This window comes from Oncorhynchus kisutch, linkage group LG28 (genome assembly GCF_002021735.2).
Source record: "Oncorhynchus kisutch isolate 150728-3 linkage group LG28, Okis_V2, whole genome shotgun sequence".
NCBI lineage: Eukaryota > Metazoa > Chordata > Actinopteri > Salmoniformes > Salmonidae > Oncorhynchus > Oncorhynchus kisutch.
Window position 1 is genome coordinate 15,326,408 of NC_034201.2, and position 24,238 is coordinate 15,350,645.

Here is a 24,238-nt window from a genome sequence, read left to right on the forward strand (position 1 = left end):
ATTGACACTGACAGCTGCAACATGTTGGACCCCCATTTTTGTTGGCATAAAATGTGTGTGGTTCCCCTTTTACAAATTCTAGAGCAATAATATGCTTCACTGAGCAATGATTAATCTAAGCTGCTCATTTATTATTGGGAGGGAACTCTTCGTGCTTCATGGAGGCTGAAGTTACACTATATGTCCACATGGGGGCATTTTAACGCTGTCCTAGAATAAGAGGCAGCTTCACCAGTCTAGAACCAGGTGGCTAGTCTGAGAATATACTATAGTATATTCATCATGTCATTTTTAACCTGTTAAGAAACCAATGATATTGCAAACCACCCTTCAGTATGTGGATATTCCCCTTGAATCCAACTCAACTCGTTTTTTATTCTGTTTTCAAAAAGCAGTAATTCAAATCACATATACTTTACCTTTAATCTAATTGAAATAGAATCGCTGCTTCAGAGCTGTGAGCTTACTTTAAGCTGTGAGACAGTGTTAGCATGATCTGATTGAGACTGTGATATTAGGCCCTGCAATTTATACTGTAACTAATACTTACAAACATCTGTAGAAAAACTGTAAGTGAATCTCGGTAGCATGCATATCTTTAAGGTGTCTTCTGCCAGAGGTTTAAAAAGTCTGTGGAGCTACATGCAGCCTAGTTCTAATTAACACGTACAGTAGCTGTGATTACTCAGGTGTGATAAATGTTAACAATGTTACATCCTTCCTAATGCATGGATTATCTCATTATCAGTTAATAGGGAGGTTCTCATTTGTCGCTTTTCAAATAGTCTAATTGGTGTGAATCACTAGGAGCTTTAGTTTGGGTCACTTAGTTGATACACAATTTCAATTCTGACATGTGACAACAGTACACCTATTTAAGCAGACTAAACTACATACGATGTATAATGCAGAGTTAAAATATTGTTGTTAGATGTATTATGTTTGTGTACATTGTCAATCAGGAACATCTTATACTGTGGGCTACTGCATCATCTGAAAGACAACATTGTGTGATACACTGACACTGCGTCAAATAGTTTTTTCTTTGTGCTGATGAATATGATTCCCTTATTTTAAGAGTGAAATCCATGCCATTGTCCCTCCTAGAGAATATCCCAAGGTGAACTGTTGTCTTATAAATGCTCTGTGAGAAGAAGGGAGCCATGATGCATGACAGGCCTCATAAAACTCTGGTCCCAAATCGTAGAGCCAGCCTATCTATAATTAAGAAATAATGAGGCCCTCAGAGATTGGCATCAATTGATTAGAGGAAAGAAAAGAGCAAAAACTAAAAGAAAGGAAAGCAACAACAGCCTCTCACAGAGGAGGATCAGCATCCCTCCATTCAATGTGTTTGCCTTTGATTTTCAAGTGATCTCAGTCCCAGGTGAGACTGGGCTGATGAAACACGACTTAAGACAAGTTAGAAAGGTGATGTTTTCAAGTTGACTTGTTTCTTGTCCCTGTGTAGATGGTACACAGAGATAATTCTGTTGACATTAACACAATATTGACTCTGTAATGGAGTTTGTAATTGATTTCTCCAAACATAGTCTCTGTTTTTTTTTCTTCATTTAATTACTATCTTCCCCTTGTGATATTGCTGGAAACTATGGTGTATCAAAGTGTGAACTTCCATCTGAAATTACGCAATAGAAAATAGATTGTGTGAAATAGCCAAATTTGAATTGGAGTTGCCTTTTGGTGGTTTTAGAATGATTTAAATTATGGGTGAAGAGATAACATCTCTCATTGTACATGTAACAACTGTTGATATTCATACGAAATAGACAGAGTTGTGTTTAGATACATTTCTTGATTTACTACACTGATGTGAAAAATCCATGTCTTTGTAATTGTATTTTTAAATCATCACGATATGTCTAATACATCAATGTGTGTTTATTTAGTGAAAATAATATTTTTTATAAGTTATTTCCCTGAGATTCCTTTGGCCCTTGAAATGCTCAGTCTGATCGTGTTGGCGTAAGGAAAGAAATTTGAAGATATACACAGCCCTGATTGGCTGATAGGAAGGTCCAGAGCCCACCCCCTTAACCAAATGAAAAGGCATTGGTCTATTATAATCAGATCACATCGTGACTTCATGATGTGGGCTAAAAGTTCCATCTCACCTTTTTTTTTCTTAAACAGCTCATACACAAAAAGGGCATTATCATCATTGTCACAATTTCATTGTGTTATTTCAACCAAAAATCCTTTTAAAAAATGAAGAACTACACTGTTTTTTACTGCACTGCCCCTTTACCACTATTTTCTCAGTTTATATATGTGAACCAGTCAAAATGGCATCAGCTCTGTCTGCGAGGAAGACACAATGTTGCCCCTGAGACTATTTGGCCAACTAAACACCCTGTGAACAGTACATGATAATAGCTGCTATTCTCGCTGTCAGGCCCAGCAATAGAGGGGCGAGGAAACCTTGGCCTGTCTCCAAGTCATTTTCCATCACTTGACAGCTGCCAGTCAGGTTATGAGAGATGACACCCTGCACACTTACAGCACTAACTGCTGTCTGGTGAGTGAGCAATGTTCTACGTATGGCAAGATGACTATTCTGTCTTACAAACCAACTAACAATGCTAATGATGGGGTATTTCATGATTTGTCTTATCTTTCAGTAAGTACCACTGTTTTCTACAGAACGTGTTCAGGACTAAAGTGACCTACTTGTTGGACCAAATCACCTCACCAATCACTCTAAATGAACAACAATCACAATTTTTTTATGAATATTGTTTATATGTGTAATTATGCACCTCATTAGGTTGCTGTAAGAAGAGCTATATGCAGTCCACAATCTCAGTATGACCTCCCAGTCTAATATCACTTCAAAGTAGTGTTCTGATGCATGATAGGTGCCAAAGCCCTGTGTAGTGGTTTACAGATTTACAGATTTACATTCACATATGACCCGATCACAATGTCCCAAGGCGAATAGGCTGTTTATTCCATGTGGGGGAAGGAAACCATTGTGCACAGCTCTGTGTAGGCCTACTCTAACCAAGGTACTGTTTGTGGCAGAACGGTATGGCATGTGCAGTGCTAACATAATCACTTGATTTCCAAGTTTTGTTGGAACAGTATATTGTTTCTATGTATATCGCTTTGCATATCATATACGTATAATTCATATAATTTCCACGGGTGACATCAACATGACAGCAAGCCAGCTGAATGACATATAAATGCTAAATGATAGTCAGCCGACATCATAAAGAAGAAGAGTCTTACTTTGAAAGCCTGTAATTAATTCAGCTTACCATTCCTCCTACTTTTGACACCCAGTCCTAATATCCTGGGGCCTCCTCTGCTGCTGGCTTGTCTCCCAGTGCCTTGCCACTATGCCTTAGTGTAACTGTTAGTTCTGCTGTCAGAACTGCCTGCTGCTGCCTTTCTTTTGTATTGTTCAGCCAATGCCAAGTACTTTTTCATAATCTCCATCTGCTTTCCCACCTACCCATGTGCCATTCTTCCATACCCTCCTGCATCTTGTGATTCATTTGTTCCCGAATAGAAATAGCACATACACCCTGTGGTACAGCCCGTACTGTCTTTTATCAAGCACAGCAGGTCATTCTAACAGCACACCTGTTGACCAGCTCCTAAAACCCAGACCTTCAATAAGCCCCCCCGCTGCCCTTCTCCTTCAACACGCACATCTGGACACTGCTGCTGATTGGAAATCAATATGGCTTCATGAGACCTGTGTGTGTTTCACCTCTCATACACTGTTAAAAAGCCAGACAAGCTCTGCTGGACCTCTGTTTTTTTTATAGGCAGAGCGACATGGCACTGCCCTTAAAAATAAAACGTGGAAAGAACACCTGTGAAAAAACATGGTTTTTGAAAACGTGTGACGTTTTATATTTTCACGAGTCCGGCGTGTTTTTCTAACACGTGTGACGTTTCACATGGATTTTTTACCTGTACGTTTTTCACATGACTCAGACACGTTGTTTCCCAACATTTTACGTGTGATATAAATTAGCTTATAACTGTCGGGATTAGAACCCAGGTCTCAGCCAACGTCATCTCCATTAGACCAAGAGGGGCATCACTAATTTCGAAGTCGCAGGCAAGGCTACCTCATCACATGACCATGAGCAACCATGACCGACTCATGTCACATGTGCATTTTCACATTTTAAAGTCAATTTGGGCTGTCAAACAATTCAATAATGTAATCGTGTAATATCGCAGGATTGAGCTGTAATTTCATTTTTTTTATATACAAAAAGCATTACAAGAATATTGACGTCTTGGTTTTGTCCAAAGTAACGATTAGCAAAATCAGGTAAATTGATAAACACTTTCTTTAACCTTAGAGTCAATTTGTTTTGACTTTGTATTGTTGTTTTTAGCTGTATATATGATGCATTTTGCATGTTTTCAGTGTATTTTGAACGCTTTCACTAAAATTTCAAACAATTAACTGATTAATAACTGACAGCGCTAATTTGAACATGTTGAACAGGATAAATAAGGAGACACGGAGCGTTAGCTTCTCTGTTCTTTTCACTGGGCTTCTTCCAACGGTCACTAACGAACATATGAAGAGAGGCGTGCACCTGCAGCAGTAACATTCCGAATGGATGGCTCATCATTTTTAATTGAGTTGAATTATTACACTCAGGTAGGCTTTTACAGAATGGCATTACAGAATTTGCAATTGCATACGTGGAAACATTGCTACTTCAATTTGTTAATACCACCTTTTCAGATGTGAGGAGAATAACACCTTTTCCCCACGTTACATTTTCACATGCGAATGTTTCTTACATGTGAAACTCCAAATTAGATTCCACATGAGAAATGTTTTCACATAGGAAACTGCATATCAGTAGTGAAAATCAAAGCATGTTTTTTTCCCTCACATGTGATAAGGTGGTGTGAACAACTCTAAATGTAATACATGCGAAAATATGGTTTCACATGTGTCATTTAAGATCAATATGTGCAAACAGCCATTTCACATTCGAAAATGTGATTTTCACATGTGGAAATGCACATTTGACATGTGTTTTTTTTTGTAAGGGCAAACTGGGTCACCTGTCACTTTATTTAAAAGAGAGAGCCCCGCATCCAATCTCACAGCAGATGTGTTCTGATCTGAGGAAAGGGACTACTGTATTACAGAGGCAGTGGAGCTCTGATTTTCCCCAACACCTGTAGAGGTGCTTGAATTAACCTCTGTATTCAGTCACACAGTGATTCCACTACCCGGGGCAGGACATGGCCCAGATTACTCATTACAGTCTGAATTACTCCCAGTCCAAGAGCCAGAATGCCATTCGCACTTTTTCTGCCTGTTAAATGAGCTGGAAATCCAATCTCACAATGCATTTTTGAGGTGGGAGGAAGAATGTAGCATAACTCACTGTTCATTTCCTCCGAAAATAAGACAGAAAACAAAAGTATATCAATATACAGTAGAAATAAAAATGTCTTTGATTTTCAGTTTTATGTAGAAATAGAAACCCATGGTCAGTAATTTCTCAGTCTTATAAAGAATGTGTGCTTTTTTACCTTTACCATTACTTCTCTGTTTACTTGTAACGATCTAGCCTGGCTGACACAACACGTGTGGTACACAGCGAGGGAGAGCTGTGACACACTGGTCTGGACAGGCGAGCAGTATTCGCTGTTAGTGTGGTATTCAAACAGAAGTTGAGGCTTAAGCTTTGATTGGTTCTCTCAACAACAACAAAAGGATCTGGGGGTTGAGACCTCCAGTTATTTGGATTTGAAAATCCAACAGTTGCATTGGAATGAGGCGACGCTCGGGGGCTGTGTGGATGTTTGAGTGAGAAAGACACAGAGGAGAACCAGTCAGTAAAGCAGCACAGCCCCCTTCATCATTGACACATCTTGCCTACAACATCATAGAGCCTTTCCAGACTAGTAATGATCAGTATTTTTGTAAACAATTTGAAATGTGTATTCATGGGCTCTAAAGTGGTTTGTCTCAGAGTAGGGGTAGAAGACACACACACCAAAAAATTATAGACAATGTAGATGCATTTTATTATACACCCTTTGTATTTACATGATAGAACCTATGTTTTGGCACACTACATTTACTTCAGGGTGAATGTGCAACTTTCCTCCTCTCATAAAGTGGTTGATCTGCCCAACCAACCCTGGGGAGGTATAGGCATATTCTTTTGTAGTCCCCCTTTAATATCATGCAAATGCTAAGAAATGGATTCCAATTTGATATTCATGAGAAAATGCTTTGTATTGAATTTCATTTTCAACACCCTACAATGTTTCATTTATGTAGCCCAATACAAGATTTATAATAATGTTTTGTCAAAATGTCACTTTTGATTTCAGTTTTCTGATTCTCTTTGTGAATGGTCATTGACAGATGAAAGGCACATTGTCTAGCTGTCTTGATTCTAACAGAAACATCTAGACTAGAGCTTGAAATTGTTCAGTGGTCCTATTCTTTGAGATTAAAAGTAAATATCAATCTTGTTTTTTCTCTCAATTGTATTGTATTTGATCTATTTGGACATGCCATTTATATTTTGTTTTAAATGTGGCATCCATAATAATCATCGTCATATAAATCAAGATCTGTATGTGGGCTGGTTTCTCTCTGTCAGTCTAGTGTATGCCTCATTGGATTTGACAGCAGTAAGTATTCTGGCATGCACTGCTGCACATTTTGTTTCTTAGCAACAGGTCTCCAAATAATACTGTACAAGAGTGATTTGTGAGGGCTAGTTTCAGGCAAAGTGATTGAAATAATAATATTTCAATAATAAATGCTTAGGAATAATATATGACTATATTTTCTTATCCCAAAGCACTAGAATGTTGTTACAACAAAAAAATCTCACCCTTTCAAACTAAAAAAAGATGACCCCTCTGATTAAAAATGTAAGCATTAACTAATGATACATTTTGTTAACTCAACTTGATCTAGTCAATAGGCAAAGCATTTCAATTACAGGGGTAACATAATAAAGTGAAGGACAGTAGCTAGCTGTGATATATTACTTTGAGCAGTGCAAATCTATGTGTCTAGAAATGGTTTCCCCCCCCCCCCCCCCCCCCCCCACTGGTATCTCTTTAGCATTCAGGCTAGTCTGGCCTGATGTACAGACAAACTGGAAATTGGTGACAAAATTATCCCAGCTCAGCTACTCCAGAACCATTAGTAAACTGTAACTACTGCATGAAAGCGGGAAATACCAAGCATTAAGAAATATGAAGGCAGTGACATTTCAGGCTTAAGGGTACTACCAAAAGTAACCCTTTCTATTCTCATGGGAGCTGTATGTCTTTTCTCTAGGTCAATAAGTCATAGTAGACCTCTAAAATGATACAATGGAATTAATTGAACTGTTTAAGTCCATCCAGGGATGAGAATACTTTGATGCCTTCTAGGCTGCTATGGACAGACTGGAAGCAGTCAGAACCAACCACACTTGAGGCGAAATTATTGACATGGTCTGGTAATAAAAGGATGGTCTGTTGTAAATATCAACATCAATAATTCAGCCATGGTAAACGGTGGCCACGGCAATAGATCATACTACAATGCACAGAGCTTATTTGGGGAGAAACTCGGGAGTAAGAAAGTCCATATTTTCTCCACTGACAATGGTCCTGTGCCAAAGGCACAAGGCACTTTCTTTTAAGCAAAGCCATGTTTTGCCTCCATCATTCTGTCCATTAGATTTTTTTGAGGGAACTCTCAATGAAAGACGACCATGCCCCAATCCCTACTGAGTAGCACTCCTTATCTGTGGGGTAATTAAATATATATTTTTTAAATTGTGTAGATTCAGTATGTACTGTATACTGCATATGGGAAACCATACAACAATTTATATTCATGCAATAGCTTTAATGTAAGCATTAGTAATTCATGCTGAAAACCTGTTTCAGAGAATGATACAAAGTTTACATGTAAATATATGCCATATTAGGATATTATAAAAAAAAAAGTATAAAAAAATAAGTAACATGCAGTATTTCTTTGTGCAAAAGTGTCAATGTCAATGTCACCCTGGAGTGAATAGTGTTGAGTGAACATTGATGTATCATGGGAGATTAAATTAATTTCTGAATTTTATGCCTATCTAATTCCTGGCAGGGTAGTGTGTATCACCATGATACTGTCACGACTTCTTGTTCGGGCGGTGTTCGGCGGTCGACGTCACCGACCTTCTAGCCATCGCTGATCCATTTTCCATTGGTTTTGTCTTGTCTTCCATCACACCTGGTTTCTATTCCATCAATGACATGTTGTGTATTTAACCCTCTGTTTCCCCTCCTGTCTTTGTCGGTGATTGTTTGTTGTATGTTTTGTGCGAGTCATGTTCTGGTGTGCGACGGGTTTTGTACCCTTTTTATATAGTATTTATTAAACTGCTCCGTTTATTCCAAGTTCACTCTCCTGCGTCTGACTTCCCTGCCACCACCCATTACAGATACAGTATGTGATGTTGGGAGGTCACTTTGTGCTAACCACATATATTTTTTCCCATTTTACCCCAATCATGGTGAGCAGCAGGAAATTAAATGATAAACAATGGTAAGCATATCATTTGGATAAATAAAACAATTGAATTGCTGTTGACTTTCTTCAGGACTGAATTTGTCTTTATTAGGATTCTGCCCAGATGATGGATTCAGGGTGTCAGGTCTTTCTCGACCTGCCAGTTGATGAAATGAATCTCTTTAGGATTGATTTGCTAACTTCCCTTTTTTTCTCAGGGTGTGGGCTTGACAGAGGGTCAGTGAAGACTGGCAGAAGAGAGAATAATCTGTCCATACAAGATGGAAATGGAGAGAAGAGCAAGATACATCTTTAGTGAGCCATGGAGACTTTCCATGTGTCTCTCACTCTGCTTTTCAGCATTGTGTTGTTGTTGATTTGTGGTAGGCCTACTATGAGTTAGTACATACTGTAGTACTGACATAGACAGCACATTTATTGTGATAGAACATTATTACTGCATTTGAAATAGTATTATTATTAGGCTATGTTGCCAGTTTGAGCCCAAGTAACCACACATTTGGCACTATATGTTGTCCATTCATTTGTTGAAGGATAGTGTTGTTGAGAATTATTGAGAATTCTAAATCCCTTACCTAAATTCAAGAGTGAATTTCTGAATAAATATGTGATCATTTCAACTGTCTAGCACCTCAACAAGAAGATCTGACATCTCAAATGAGCTTCAGAAACAGCTCATCAAGGCTACATTTATGCATGCTTTACAAGGCATCAGGAAAAGTACATCTCTTTCATCCCTTGTGAGCATAGGTTTGAAATCCACTACAAAGAGATCAACACTAAGATTTTTTGAGTTGAAAGTTGAAAGGAAACCCGACTTGTTTTTAACTGTCATACGTTTTTAAGAAATAAAGCAAGAATTTCAATGTAACTAAAGCATGCAGCACGGTTCTATTTCATTCTCTGCACATAAACTTTTCTTTCTGTTCAGGCTCCTACCTCCAGTCAGTGTATGTACAGTAGCTATGATAACATGTTATAATAATATATCTAGTAAAGTTAAAGCGGGAAGCAGTCACTAACTAAGCATCTAGGAAATAAAATGCACACATCAAATAAAGGAAGGGTCTTTGAAAACTAATTATACTAATACCACTTCAAGTTTTATACAAAATCTACTTTTCCCAGCCAACTCCGCTCATGTTAAAATAGCCCATTGGAAATGAGCACGGTGGCCTCAACAGAGCATTTAATTGATAGATTTCTGTTTTTTCAGATTGTTATGTATTTATTATATTCATTCGCTTATTTTGTTGGGTACAATGAATGTTGATGGTTAAAAAAGACTGATTTCAAGACAAACATATTTTTGCTTGTTAGTTGAGTTGAAGTTAATTTTATTTTTACAGGGACAGTGCACATTAATCAACGTTTCAGTAAAAGTGCCGGTTTTAGCCAGCCGGCTAATTTTCAATCGCAGTCCCTGGGCAGGTTATTAAAAACAATTACAATACAGACAATCAATGAGCAGTGAGCACACACAGAGCAACACAGGACAAGCAAGACATGGCATGCAGACAGAGCAACATCAAACATAAAGAAACATGCAACGTGCAACATGCAACATGCAAAAGCAACAAAATGGTTTGACCTTATGAGGTTATTGATAGTGGAGATTAGGGTATGAACCAGAAAATCCCACCTGCCCTTCTGGGTTGTAATTGATAGAATGGTGTTGGACTAAGACGCCGGTCTCTTAGGACTCCTCTGGTGATAGATTGAATTAGCACTACTCTCGGTAATTTGAGCACAAACATGTGCACTCACATAATGCTGATGCAACAAAATACAACCTTGTTCAAGTATTAGCTCGATAAAAGGAGAGGAGAAAGGCCAGAAAGACAATGTCTAATCTAGTTATTTGTGTACCTATCTTTTTGATTTAGATGGGATTGAGGCATATATCTGGATCTACACAACAGATACCACAGGACATGAAACCATCTCAACATAACACTTTTGATGTCTAAAAACATCTGACAAATAGGGGCTTTAGAGTGAGCTATCACTTTAAATGTTAACTGCACCAGAGATTTGGGACTTAATGAGGAATGATAAATAATTTAAAATGAAGTTCTCATCACTGCGTCTTGGTAATAATTTAATGAGAGATAGTTAATGATATAGTTTTTCTACATAGTATACCTATGGTGAATAAGCACAGTAAAATGAAGTGTGACCTGCAAGAGGCAGTGTCTCTTGTGATTTATATGTCATTATTGGGAAATAAACAGGAGATAGCTTGTTTATATATTAGCAATTCCAAAGGCCAATGACAGTTTCTCAGTTCAGAGGCTGGGGCAGCTGTGTTATACAGCATTTATCTGGCCCAGCAGGCCTGTAGATCTAACTATTACAGGTCTCTATATATCTGAGTAGACATGTAGCACTAACTGACCCAATTGCAATTAACAGTCCCTGGATTTTACAGGTTTCTCCCCGGGAGTTTACTCACTCACTTTACAGCTCCCTCAAGGTAACATGTTTTATTTTCTAACATCAAAATGTTTGTTAGGATAAAAGCCGCTGACATGTTTGCATTAGGGTCTGAAATATAGCAGCTGGGGTGATGATTCATACCGCAGTGTCATATCAATTTCCTTTCATACTTTTGCAGGAAAACCAAACCATTTATATTGTGTGGGACATGCGGACTTAAACAACCTCAATATTCATGGTATTGTATGAAGAAATGCCACCAGAAGCCCAATGATAGACACAGCAAGCACCCAGTGACCTTAAAGGAGCAATAGAAAAGCAACAGTATGAAGGTGCCAGAGAAATGCCAGGGCAAAACACACTTCTGTTCCCTGTCCTTTTGTGACCCATTCTTCAACAAAAACCACCTTAAGATCATGGGGTCAGATGCAGGTCGTCTGTTTTTGGAATCAGTAGATAACGGGATCCAAAATTGAATGAAATATTCTTGATAAAAATGTGACAGAAACAGGAAATCCTCTGGGGAATGGGTAGGAAAAAAATATTGATAAAACGCTATAAAATGTGTTCTGTACTTGCATTGTAACCTCATGAGTCAACTGAAATCTTGAGTTCACCTCAGCTAGTTGTGCTCAGTATAAACAACCTTTACCTATAGACCTCTTCTCAGGTAGGTAGACCATTCATTAATCATGATAGCAAAGTGGTACACCCCTTCAGGGCACTTATAAAGGTTTACACTTTCACGTTACCAACAAATACAGCACAAAATATGCAATGAAGGAAATCCCAAAACCCTCTCTCTTCTTAATTCTTACTTTACAGCAGGAGTCTAACAGGATGCAGTATCGCTTTTCTTAATCTATTTAGGCATTCGACGTGGTTCAAGAATAATCTTTCTAAGCCTTGGACGTGACATGGCAGAATCTCAGCCTTATTTGTATTGAGGGATTAGGGCATGCATTTCCTGACTGCATGACAGTAATATGCGACTGATTTGCCTGTTTAGGCATAAGGCTTTGAAACAATTTCACCCTTTAAATAAAAGATGAAATATCCTTTAATTTATTGTTTCTCAACCATTCCCTTGAATAGAACATTGTTGTGAGGTCAAGACTATTACTGTTTTCCTCTGAATAAAACATGAGTGCCATAACTGCCACCCTTTAGCCCACTGATTTCCTCTGTTGGACGTTAAGCAGGGTGGGGCCTTTCCGAAACCTGGATGGGAGACCATAAGATTCGGGAAGCGTGCTGTTGTTCGGATGGGACGCTAAATGGACGTAGTGACTCTCAATGGTCATTCAAATATCGTATATCACTTGTCACAAGACAATGGGTGTTAACGCCAGTGTCCTGTCTGAATTCCCAACCTGACTGCCCATGCTACCATGACCACCTGAACATCCTGGCCTCAGATTGGCTCATTCAACTCTTCACCTCTCCTCTACAACTCTTCCCTGGGTCATTATTAAAAAAGAGAATGTGTTCTCAACTTCTTCATCTACTTACCTGGTCAAATAAAGGTAAATAATGTTCATTTTAAATACCTTTTATGAATAAATTCAACAAAAAAAAAGGATATTGCTTACCATGTTCTATCCTATGCAAAGAGGTGGATGGGCTGTCCATCAGCCTCCTGTCCATAGACATGTTTAGATTAGCTTTAAGTGATAAGGGAGTGCTGGAATAATTATTGGTTGGCGGTAATCCTGAAGGGATTCATAAAAATCCTTTGTTTGTCTTCTTGAGGGCAGAGAGGTCTTTGGAGACAAACTGTGGAAAGTGTGGATTACTGTGGCGGTAAGGTCTGCATACAGATAGTATATGATGTCAAGGACTTTGCTGCAGACTCTTTTAGTAGCAAGAGCAAACCTACAATGCTTATGAGGTCACAGAGTTAAGTTATAACGTCATACTCATCAAGAGCTGTAAACACTCCTAACATTATAAATGACAGGAAAGTAAAAAGAGAAAATCTGCATAAACTCGGACAAAACTGAAACCTTTCATATTTTCATGTTCTATCAAATCTGTAGGGGAGAGAGGGGCTGGTTCTCACATTTTTATGTATATATTACTCAGCAATGATTTTAAACATTAACAATAAGACATTACATTTTTTATTTTGGTGGTGAAAAACACCCTCCAGGTTTTTAGTTATGAGCACTGTGATCAGAAACAACCAGTGTGAGAAGCAGCTGCGTTCTCCTCTTCTACTAGATAGTGCCTCTCTCTTCACAGCTCTGTATACATTATTCATTTTTCATTTTATTATCTTCACATCATTTTACAATCTAGTACAATTTTCAGTTCTGTGACTGAAGACTAAGGGCTGCAGGTTAACGTCAACCAAATCAAATTCTTACAGTGCAATTTTCCTTGCTACCGCACTATGACATTTTGAGGGTAGCCTACGGTCACCCCACCTTTTAAAACACCCTAACTGGTTTGACACTCCTAATTAGAAGTTTTCAGAGTGAATTTACCCCCAACTGGGGTGACATGACTTAGTAAGAGTTTTACAACCTCCTTCATTGATTTGCAGATTATCTCACACACTGGAGCCTGTCCTCCCTTTGGGAATAAATGTGGGAAAGAGGCTGGAAATATCCCTGTCCTCTCCAGGGTGTGAGAGATCAAGAAGGAGAAGTAAGTAGACTGAAGCCAGCCCCAGCCCCTGACTCTTCTCTTTGTTCCTCTCTTAAGGTTAACCCTTTGCTGTTCTGTCTTCCACACTGATTCTGAAGATCCACTGGAGCACGTCTGCAGTCATAATACAACCATACCCTATGATATTTTGACCTGGCTATAAAATAATGAAGGTAGAGGAAGAATTTAATAGGATTACTGGACTATTTTTTGTGACCAAATTTTCTTTGTCGGGTAGGGGGTGGGGGGCGGGGGGGTTACAGGTACAATAGATACATTCTGTGGGCTGCCACTCAAAAAAGGAGTACAACGTATTGAATCATTTCACTTTGGAAACAATTATTCTTTTTGCATCCACACCCAACCTGCTATCCCATTCCCCCAACCCCACCCATCCAACATGTCTCCATTTAACCTTAAAACAAGCTTCAATGCCATACAACACTCCTTCCGTGGCCTCCAACTGCTCTTAAACGCTAGTAAAACCAAATGCATGCTTTTCAACCGGTCGCTGCCTGCACCTGCATGCCCGACTAGCATCACCACCCTGGATGGTTCCGACCTAGAATATGTGGACGTCTATAAGTACCTAGGTGTCTGGCTAGACTGCAAACTCTCCTTCCAGACTCATATCAAACATCTCCAATCGAAAATCAAATCAAGAGTCGGCTTTCTATTCCGCAACAAAGCCTCCTTCACTCAAGCCGCCAAGCTTACCCTAGTAAAACTGACTATCCTACCGATCCTCGACTTCGGCGATGTTATCTACAAAATGGCTTCCAACACTCTACTCAGCAAACTGGATGCAGTCTATCACAGTGCCATCCGTTTTGTCACTAAATCACCTTATACCACCCACCACTGCGACTTGTATGCTCTAGTCGGCTGGCCCTCGCTACATATTCGTCGCCAGACCCACTGGCTCCAGGTCATCTACAAGTCTATGCTAGGTAAAGCTCCGCCTTATCTCAGCTCACTGGTCACGATGGCAACACCCATCCGTAGCACGCGCTCCAGCAGGTGTATCTCACTGATCATCCCTAAAGCCAACACCTCATTTGGCCGCCTTTCGTTCCAGTACTCTGCTGCCTGTGACTGGAACGAATTGCAAAAATCGCTGAAGTTGGAGACTTTTATCTCCCTCACCAACTTCAAACATCAGCTATCTGAGCAGCTAACCGATCGCTGCAGCTGTACATAGTCTATTGGTAAATAGCCCACCCTTTTCACCTACCTCATCCCCATACTGTTTTTATTTATTTACTTTTCTGCTCTTCTGCACACCAATATCTCTACCTGTACATGACCATCTGATCTTTTATCACTCCAGTGTTAATCTGCAAAATTGTAATTATTTGCCTACCTCCTCATGCCTTTTGCACACATTGTATATAGACCCCCCCCTTTGTTTTCTACTGTGTTATTGACTTGTTAATTGTTTACTCCATGTGTAACTCTTTGTTGTATGCTCACACTGCTATGCTTTATCTTGGCCAGGTCGCAGTTGCAAATGAGAACTTGTTCTCAACTAGCCTACCTGGTTAAATAAAGGTGAAATAAAAAAATAAAAAAAATAACACATTAACCAACCACTGCCACTCCCTTCCCCCACCACATATTGACTAAGTCCCCCTCCCCTCTACCCCCTAAACATCCAATGTTGCTTGTCAACCGAGGATGCTTTTACATCCACCCTCCTGCCCCCTCTCCCGGAAACCAGAGAAAACCTTCCCCCATATCAACCCATCCCTTTGGGCCTGAAAGTAAAGAAAGTACAAAAATATGAAAATATGTATCTATATTTAACAAAAATATAAATACAGCATGCAAAGTGTTGGTCCCATGTTTCATGAGCTGAAATAAAAGCTTATTTCTCTCAAATATTGCACAAATGTATTTACATTCATGTTAATGAGCATTTCTCCTTTGCCAAGTAAATCCACCCACCTAACAGATTTGGCATGTCAAGAAACTGATTAAATAGCATGATCATTACACAGGTGCACCTTATGCCGGGGACAATAAAAGGCCACTATTAAATGTGCAGTTTTGTCACACAACGCAATGCCACAGATGTCTCAAGTTTTAAGGGATCGTGCAATTGGCATGCTGACTTGACGAATGTCCATGAGTGCTGTTGCCAGAGAATTTAATGTTAATTTCTCGACCCAATGTTGTTTTAGAGAATTTGGCAGTACGTCCAACTGGCCTCACAACCGCAGACCACATGTAACCACGCCAGCCCAGGACCTCCACATCCAGCTTCTTCACTTGCAAGATCATCTATTACCAGCCACCCTGACGGTTGATGAAACTGAGGAGTATTTTTGTCTGTATTAAAGCCCTTTTGTGGGGAAAATCAAATTCTGATTGGCTTGGCTTCTCAGTGGGTTGGCCTGGCGCCCAAGTGGGTGGACATTTGCCGTCCCAGGCCCACCCATGACTGCGCCCATGCCCAGTCATGTGAAATCCATAGATTACGGCCTAATAAATGTCTTTAAATTGACTGATTTACTTATATGAACTGTAACTCAGTAAAATCATTGAAATTGTTGCGTGTTGCATTTATATTTTTGTTCAGTGTATAAATACTGAGTACATAAAACATTAAAGACACCAGGTGAATCCAGGTGAAAGCTATTATCCCTTATTGATGGGGGTGCAGCTCAATAGGAAGTTGTTCCTAATGTTTGGTGTACTCACATACGATATATATACAGTATATTGTATGTGTTAGGCTTTATAGATTGTTTATTTGTATGTGTTGGGTTTTAGCTAAGATTATTCTTTACAGAGTCAAGTATATTTGTCCAGGTCTCAATTGTTCCTTGATTCTCACTGTCGATCATTCTAATGTTATAACTTCTAATAGTAACTATATCTACTGGTGAATCGGGAGAGAGTGAGGTGATTGTCATCTAAGAGCCAGCATCTTTTTTTGCGGCAGTCCTGCCTGCCAGCAGTAATCGTCTCTGATTGATTGAGAGATTCAAGGAGCTATTATCGTTAAGTAACATAATAGATGCAAAGCATTGAATATATTGAATACATACTCCTACATCATATAAAGGAATGTGCATACCTGATTTAGAGGGCACAGTGAACAGTTGGGGCCAATTTCATGGAGTATTGGACTATTGAAAGTTTGCAAGGGGGGTGAATTCCTTTTTGATTTTGGTCTTCCCTTACCACTTACCAGTGATGCAATGGTGATAAAATGGGGTGAATTCCTTTTTGATTTTGGTCTTCCCTTACCACTTACTAGTGATGCAATGGTGATAAAATGTGAGGAAACATCCTGAAAAATTGATGCAGCAGTTCCAGTCTTTCATACTAATGGGTTCTGAGTCTGAACCTGCTGGTTCAGTCATACTTTGGGAGAGAGATCTTTATCTTTATTTACTTTAACCTTATTTTCCAATCTGCTACATACCAGACATTCAATTAATTCAATTTAAATTGTAACAATCTTACTATTGTATTATTGCTATATTCTTTAAAACTAGAAACTTTACGTATCATTCGGTAGCAGGTACCATTACTTAAAGCAAGTAACAGTAGTACACATTGTTATTACATATATAGTACGAGTCAAAAGTTTGGACACACCTACTCATTCAAGGGTTGTTCTTTATTTTTACTATTTTCTACATTGTAGAATTACAGTGAAGACATCAAAACGATTAAATAACACATATGGAATCATGTAGTAAGCAAAAAATTGTTAAACAAATCAAAATATATTTTAGATTTTAGATTCTTCAAAGTACCACCATTTGCCTTGATGACAGCTTTCCACAATCTTGGCATTCTCTCAACCAGCTTCATGAGGAATGCTTTTCCAACAGTCTTGAAGGAGTTCCCACATATGCTGAGCACTTGTTGGCTGCTTTTAGACTCTGCGGTCTAACTCATCCCAAACCATCTCAATTGGGTTAAGGTCGGGTGATTGTGGAGGCCAGGTCATCTGATGCAACACTCCATCACTCTCCTTCTTGATCAAATAGTCCTTACACAGCCTGGAGGTGTGTTTTGGGTCATTGTCCATTGGGTCATTGTCCATGTGGTAGCATGCTGAATAAGTATGCCTTGAATTCTAAATAAATCACGAACAGTGTCACCAGTAAAGCACCCCAGACCATCACACCTCCTCCTCCATGCTTCACGGTGGGAACCACACATGCGGAGATCATCCATTCACATATTCTGCGTCTCACAAAAAATCACCAAATCTCACATTTGGACTCATCAGACCAAAGGACAGATTTCCACCGGTCTGTCCATTGGTCGTGTTTCTTGGCCCAAACGAGTCTCTTCTTATTATTGTTGTCCTTTAGTAGTGGTTTCTTTGCAGCAATTCAACCATGAAGGCCTGATTCACACAGTCTCCTCTGAACAGTTGATGATGAGATGTGTCTGCTACTTGAACTCTGTGAAGCATTTATTTGGGCTGCAATCTGAGGTTCAGTTAACTCTAATGAACTTATCCTCTGCAGCAGAGGTAACTCTGGGTCTTCCTTCCCTGTGGCGGTTGTCATAAGAGCCAGTTTCATCGTAGTACCTGATGGTTTTTGCGACTGCACTTGAAGAAACTTTCAAAGTTCTTGAAATGTTCCGTATTGACTGACCTTCATGTCTTAAAGTAATGATGGAGTGTCATTTCTCTTTGCTTATTTGAGCTGTACTTGCCATAATATGGACTTAGTCTTTTAACAAATAGGGCTATCTTCTGTATACCTCCCCTGCCTTGTCACAACACAACTGATTGGCTCAAACGCATTAATTAGAAGGGAAAAAAATCCACAAATTCACTTCTAACAAGGCACAACAGTTAATTGAAATGCATTCCAGGTGACTACCTCATGAAGCTGGTTGAGAAAATGCCAAGAGTGTGCAAAGCTGTCATCAAGGCAAAGGGTGGCTACTTTGAAGAATCTCAAATATAAAATATATTTTAATTTGTTTAACACTTTTTTGGTTACTACATGATTCCATATGTGTTATTTCATAGTTTTGATGTCTTCACTGTTATTCTACAATGTAGAAAATAGTACAAATAAAGAAAAACCCTTGAATGAGTAGGTGTGTCCAAACTTTTTACTGGTAGTAGTATGTGTTACCATATTTTATTTTGTTATTCTTACAGTACGTACATCATTCTCTTATTTAGCAATAAGGCTGCACACAAATTCAACTATTTTGAATCACTCCACTAATATGGACTCTTAATTATGGATGTGATCAAATCGATGAGCATACAGGTTCTCCTCCATGAGAAACAAGTCTAACTTTTGGTTCTAGTCAATCTGTATCGCTGAACCATTGCAGATTGTGTGATCGAAATGTGAAGGTTATTTCCAATAGAGCCGACATATGCAGCGTTTACCGTGAATGCAGTCTCTGCTTACGTAGGAACGTTGCCTTTAAATTTGAATCATGCTGTAATGCTGAACTTCAACGATATGGTTCAATAGAGCCATAGTTGAATAGAGCCCTCCAATGTTACTTTGACCCTTAGATAGCCATTGGCTTTATTAAGATGACCTTTTGTTTTCACCATTCAAGGCATTTCTGTCAACAGAGGAAATCTTGAATCTGGGAACAATGTGAGCTAGAGGTAAATATCTATTTGCCAATAGCTAATCTTTATCATTCACCTGCCTCACCACTTTCTGCCTGGTCTTTAGGGGCTGATCCATCCCCTGACTGCTACTGAGTTGGTCAGAAAATCCAATAAACCTGGGATTCGTTTTTCAAGTTCAACCCCCTCAACACAGGCTTCCCTGGTCTGATCTATTGGTAATGCCTCCCTTTTAAGGTGCCCTTTTTGCTTAGTTCTTATTTTCATCTGAAATCCCACATAAACTTTGCCCATAGTGCAATCAATCCTGGAGCATCTTCACAGTTAGATTCTTGTACTCACAGCAGGACAGTTGTTAACTGTAGTGTAGGTTTGGCAGCACATCAAATATTTGTTACATCATGCCAACTTTATTGTCCACTTGGACTCAGACAAACTCTCAAAGAACTGCTTATGTATGAGATTAGTTCCATTATAAAGGTTGGAAAACTTCGGTATTCACAAAGTGTCAACTGGGAATTGAATTGTAAACAGTGTAGACCAGTAAACCATGGTTATGTGAATATTCCCAGAAGATTTGTTAGATTGCGGCAAATGTTCTCATAACTAAAAAACTGTCCAGTTGTACAATGTTTGAATATAACATTCGCCTGACGTTGTAAGAATGTTTCCAGAAAACATATAGTCTGTTCTTAAAGGTTCCAAGAATGTTTCATTAGGTTGTGGAAACATTCTGGTGGGAACATTATAAGAACATCACAAAAGATATGTTCCCAAAACACAAAAACTGTCCAGTCATGTGAATGATTATACAATGTTTATTTAAGGGTGCAAAAAGCATTCACCTGATGTTGCAAGAACGTTCTCAGAACAAATGTTTTATGTTCTTTAAAAGGTTCTAAAACATTTCTTTAGGTTGTGGTAACATTGTGGGGACATGACAAGAGATAAGACCCAGAACAACAAAAAATGGCCAGTTGTGCTGATGATCACAATGTTTCTATTAGGTTGAAAAAACATCTGCCTGATGTTGCAAGAACAATCCTAGAACACATTTGTTATGTTCAATAAAAGTTCAGATGTTTTTTTTTAGGTTGTGTTAACATTGTGCGGATATGACAAGAGATCGCTTCACAAAACACAAAATCTGTCCAGTTGTGATGTTGCTGTATGTTCTAAAAACATTACTGGTACACTGTGGTTTTACTTTACCTGGAAACCTAACGAGAACGTTTGGGGAATGCTCTGTGGGGGTTGTTACAGATGTTGTGCACAACATTTTAGTGAACATTAAGAGAACATTCTAAGGATACCTTATCTGAAGAATGTTTTTTTATGAAGAAAAAAAAAGATTTTGGGATGATATCATCCTAATGTTAGATAAAACCCCAACTAGAACTTCATGGGAATCTTAGCTAATGTTCTGGGAATGTTCTCGGGTTTGCTGGGAGGTATGTAAAATATGTTATTTTAGCAGGCTTTACCAAGCACTCTCTTTCTCTCCCTCTCTTTCTTTCTCATGCCAATAAAACAAACAATGATTTGACAGAGTGCAGCGGAGTATCCCCAGTTGAAATTCAAGAGGTAGATGCTAAATACCAATGTGCTTGACTGTGTGCCCCTTGATTAGCTCTACTTTAGACAAGCCAGCTTTGATTGTGTCAAGATAGTCTTTCGGGGAGGATTACTTTGAGTACACCCCTGAACTACATTGACATACTGAGGATTTCAAGTATGTCAGGAAGAAAAGCATTAATTGGCATAGAAATACAGATAGAAGTGATTCAAGAGTTTACTCCATGAGCTACTTTTGCAGGTGCTGTGGAAATGTTCAAAATTACGTAACATTGAACAAGACTGAGCGAGATGAGTGAACATACACTGTTAAAATAAAGTGCTTTGTAACACCAAAACTAGTGGCAACTGAGCTGCCATCAATATGAATTGGACGAAACCTTAACTTGGAGTATTGAAACACAGCCTCCTGATATGTTTTGAAACATTACATAGTGTGTTGTAACACCATTTAACCAAGTGCTGTGCAACACCTTGCCAGGAATGTGGAGCACTACCAGAAGAGGTTGAAAACACACGTTTGGAGTTTTGAGTTCTGTTTAGTACATAATTAAGTTCCCTTTTGATGCCATTTCCTCCCTCTAAAACTTCTAAACACGATTATGGTGTTTCAAATCCTGCAGAATTAGATACATTCTTTTGGTGTATTTTAATGTTGAACATTGATTTATGTATCTGGTCATTTGCCAGTTTAATATATTTTGGGAGGCATTGTTGAGCACAGGGCTAAATCCACCAACCTTTATTTAACCAGGTAGGCCAGTTGAGAACAAGTTCTCATTTACAACTGCTACCTGGCCAAGATAAAGCAAAGCAGTGCGACACAAACAACAACACAGAGTTACACATGGAATAAAAGAATGTACAGTCAATAATACAATAGAAAAAAGTCTACATACAGTGTGTGCAAATGGCGTGAGGAGGTAAGGCAATAAATAGGCCATAGTAGCAAAGTAATTACAATTTAGCAAATTAACACTGGAGTAATAGATGTGCAGATGATGATGTGCAAGTAGAAATAATGGTGCGCAAAAGAGAAAAAAAGTAAATAAAAGCAAAATGGGGATGAGGTAGGTAGATTGGATGGGCTATTTACAGATGGGCTGTGTACAGCTGTAGCGATCGGTTAGCTGCTCAGATAGCTGATGTTTAAAGTTAGTGAGGGAGATATAAGTCTCCAACTTCAGCGATTTTTGCAATTCGTTCCAGCCATTGGCAGCAGAGAACTGGAAGGAAAGGCAACCAAAGGAGGTGTAGGCTTTGGGGGTGACCAGTGAGATATACTGTACCTGCTGGAGCACGTGCTATGGGTGGGTGTTGTTATTGTGACCATTGAGCTGAGATAAGGTGGAGCTTTACCTAGCAAAGACTTATAGATGACCTGGAGCCAGTAGGTCTCGCAACTAATATGTAACAAGGGCCAGCCGACGAGAGCATACAGGTCGCAGTGGTGGGTGGTATATGGGGCTTTGGTGACAAAACGGATGGCACTGTGATGTGTTGGAGGCTATTTTGTAAATGACATCACTGATAGTCAGTTTTACGAGGGTATGTTTGGGGGTGTGAGTGAAGGGGGCTTTGTTGCAAAATAGGAAGCCGATTATAGATTTAATTTTGGATTGGAGATGTTTACTATGAGTCTCGAAGGAGAGTTTACAGTCTAGCCAGACACCTAGGTATTTGTAGTTGTCCACATATAAGTCAGAACCGTCCAGAGTAGTGATGCTAGTCGGGCGGGCGTGTGCGGGCAGCGATCAGTGGGAAAGCATGCATTTAGTTTTACTAGCGTTTAAGAGCAGTTGAAGGCCATGGAAGGAGTGTTGTATGGCATTGAAGCTCGTAACTAGCAGTAACTAGAGGTCTTACAGAAAGCATTACAGGGTACTGTATTTTCCTCTACAATTAAAAAATTCTATGCAATTTTGGCTGAAGGTTTTTATGTCCGTTCATCATGATCCATTACACTTGATGGTAAGCTGCTTTATACTAATATAGAAGTATACTTTTATTTTTTCAAACATGCATCCAACATTTTTTAAATAATAATAAAGTATAAAAATGACCCACAATCCTCAATAAATACAGCCACATACAAGATAGGAAGTACAAGGAGATTAAAACCAGACTTCCAATGATTAAAATCACAACATTTTCCCTATCTTTGGTTATCCTCATAAAATATATTTACAAGTTGTACAACATATTAATTTGGGTTGAAACGACTTACATTCTTTTTTATTAAGTACATGTTGGTTGTTTTGATTTAAGTCAATTTCAATTCACACCAGAATAAGGTTTTACAGTGTGGCTGTGTAGTTGAGTGTGTAAAATTCCGATGAAATGTGCCATATTACTGTTCCAGAAGTTGGGGGTTGAATTCCTGCTTCCACCCACCCACTACTTCACTGTCTTTTTCTGTTTCTGAAGTCTAAAAACCTTGAAAAATGCAGGTGGAATTTCACAAAAATATTTTACATAGCCCTCATCATCAATCAATATTTAGGCTATTAAACCATTTGCATTTCTTAACCATTTGATTGTATGAGTGTCACACCCTGATCTAGTTCACCTGTCCTTGTGATTGTCTCCACCCCCTCCAGGTGTTGCTTATTATCCCCGTTGTATTTATCCCTGTGTTTCGTCTTTCTCTGTGCCAGTTCGTCTTGTTTGTCAAGTCAACCAGCGGGTTTCCTTGCTCCTATTTTTCCCCAGTCTCTGTTTGTTTCTAGTCCTCCTGGTTTCGATGCTTGTCTGTCCTGACTCCGAATCCGCCTGTCTGACCACTCTGCCTGTTCTGACTACCAGTCTGCCTATCCCCTTGTACTGTTTTGGACTCGGCCTGACCTTGAGACTGCCTTTTGTCTGGTACTGTTTGGACTCTGACTTGGTTTATGAACTCTCGCCTGTCCCCGACCTGCCTTTGCCTGCTCCCTTTGTTATAATAAATATCGGAGCTCTACCATCTGCCTCCTGTGTCTGCGTTTGGGTCTCGCCTTGTGCCCTTTTACTGAGAGACACAGTGTGTGACGTAGAAGTCCGTCACTGGCCGCGGGCAGCATTTGGTACTTTAAAGCACGCACACATTCATCACTCCTCCCTGCTCCATTATCAGATAAGGTAACAATGTATGTCGACACACAAGCTAACTTCTGTCTTAGTACATACATATTTCACACTTATGTCAATGTTCATAGTTAATATAAGCAATATGTATTATACTTATCTATGTTGTGGATGAGCGCTTTGTTTGTTTGTTTGTTCTGTTCCTCTCTATCTCTGTAGCTTCCGGGTATGCTGGATAAGACCCGAGCTAAGGGAATTGGGCTGACTTTGTAGTGCCTGTCCCAAATGGCTCATTAATGTAAATGGGCATATTAAAAGACACTGTCAATAGTGATGTCATTTTGTAAATATTGTGGTGATATTGTGGT

General features: G+C 39.2%; 1 long non-coding RNA gene across 1 annotated transcript; it reads left to right on the top strand.

Annotated features, from left to right (window-relative positions):
- The first annotated feature begins 3,967 nt into the window (after positions 1-3,967).
- Positions 3,968-9,436, top strand: LOC109872433 (uncharacterized). The gene is made up of 3 exons (XR_002252455.2): positions 3,968-4,318; positions 4,499-4,657; positions 8,758-9,436. It is a non-coding gene; the product is annotated as an uncharacterized LOC109872433 (long non-coding RNA).
- The last annotated feature ends 14,802 nt before the right edge of the window (positions 9,437-24,238 follow it).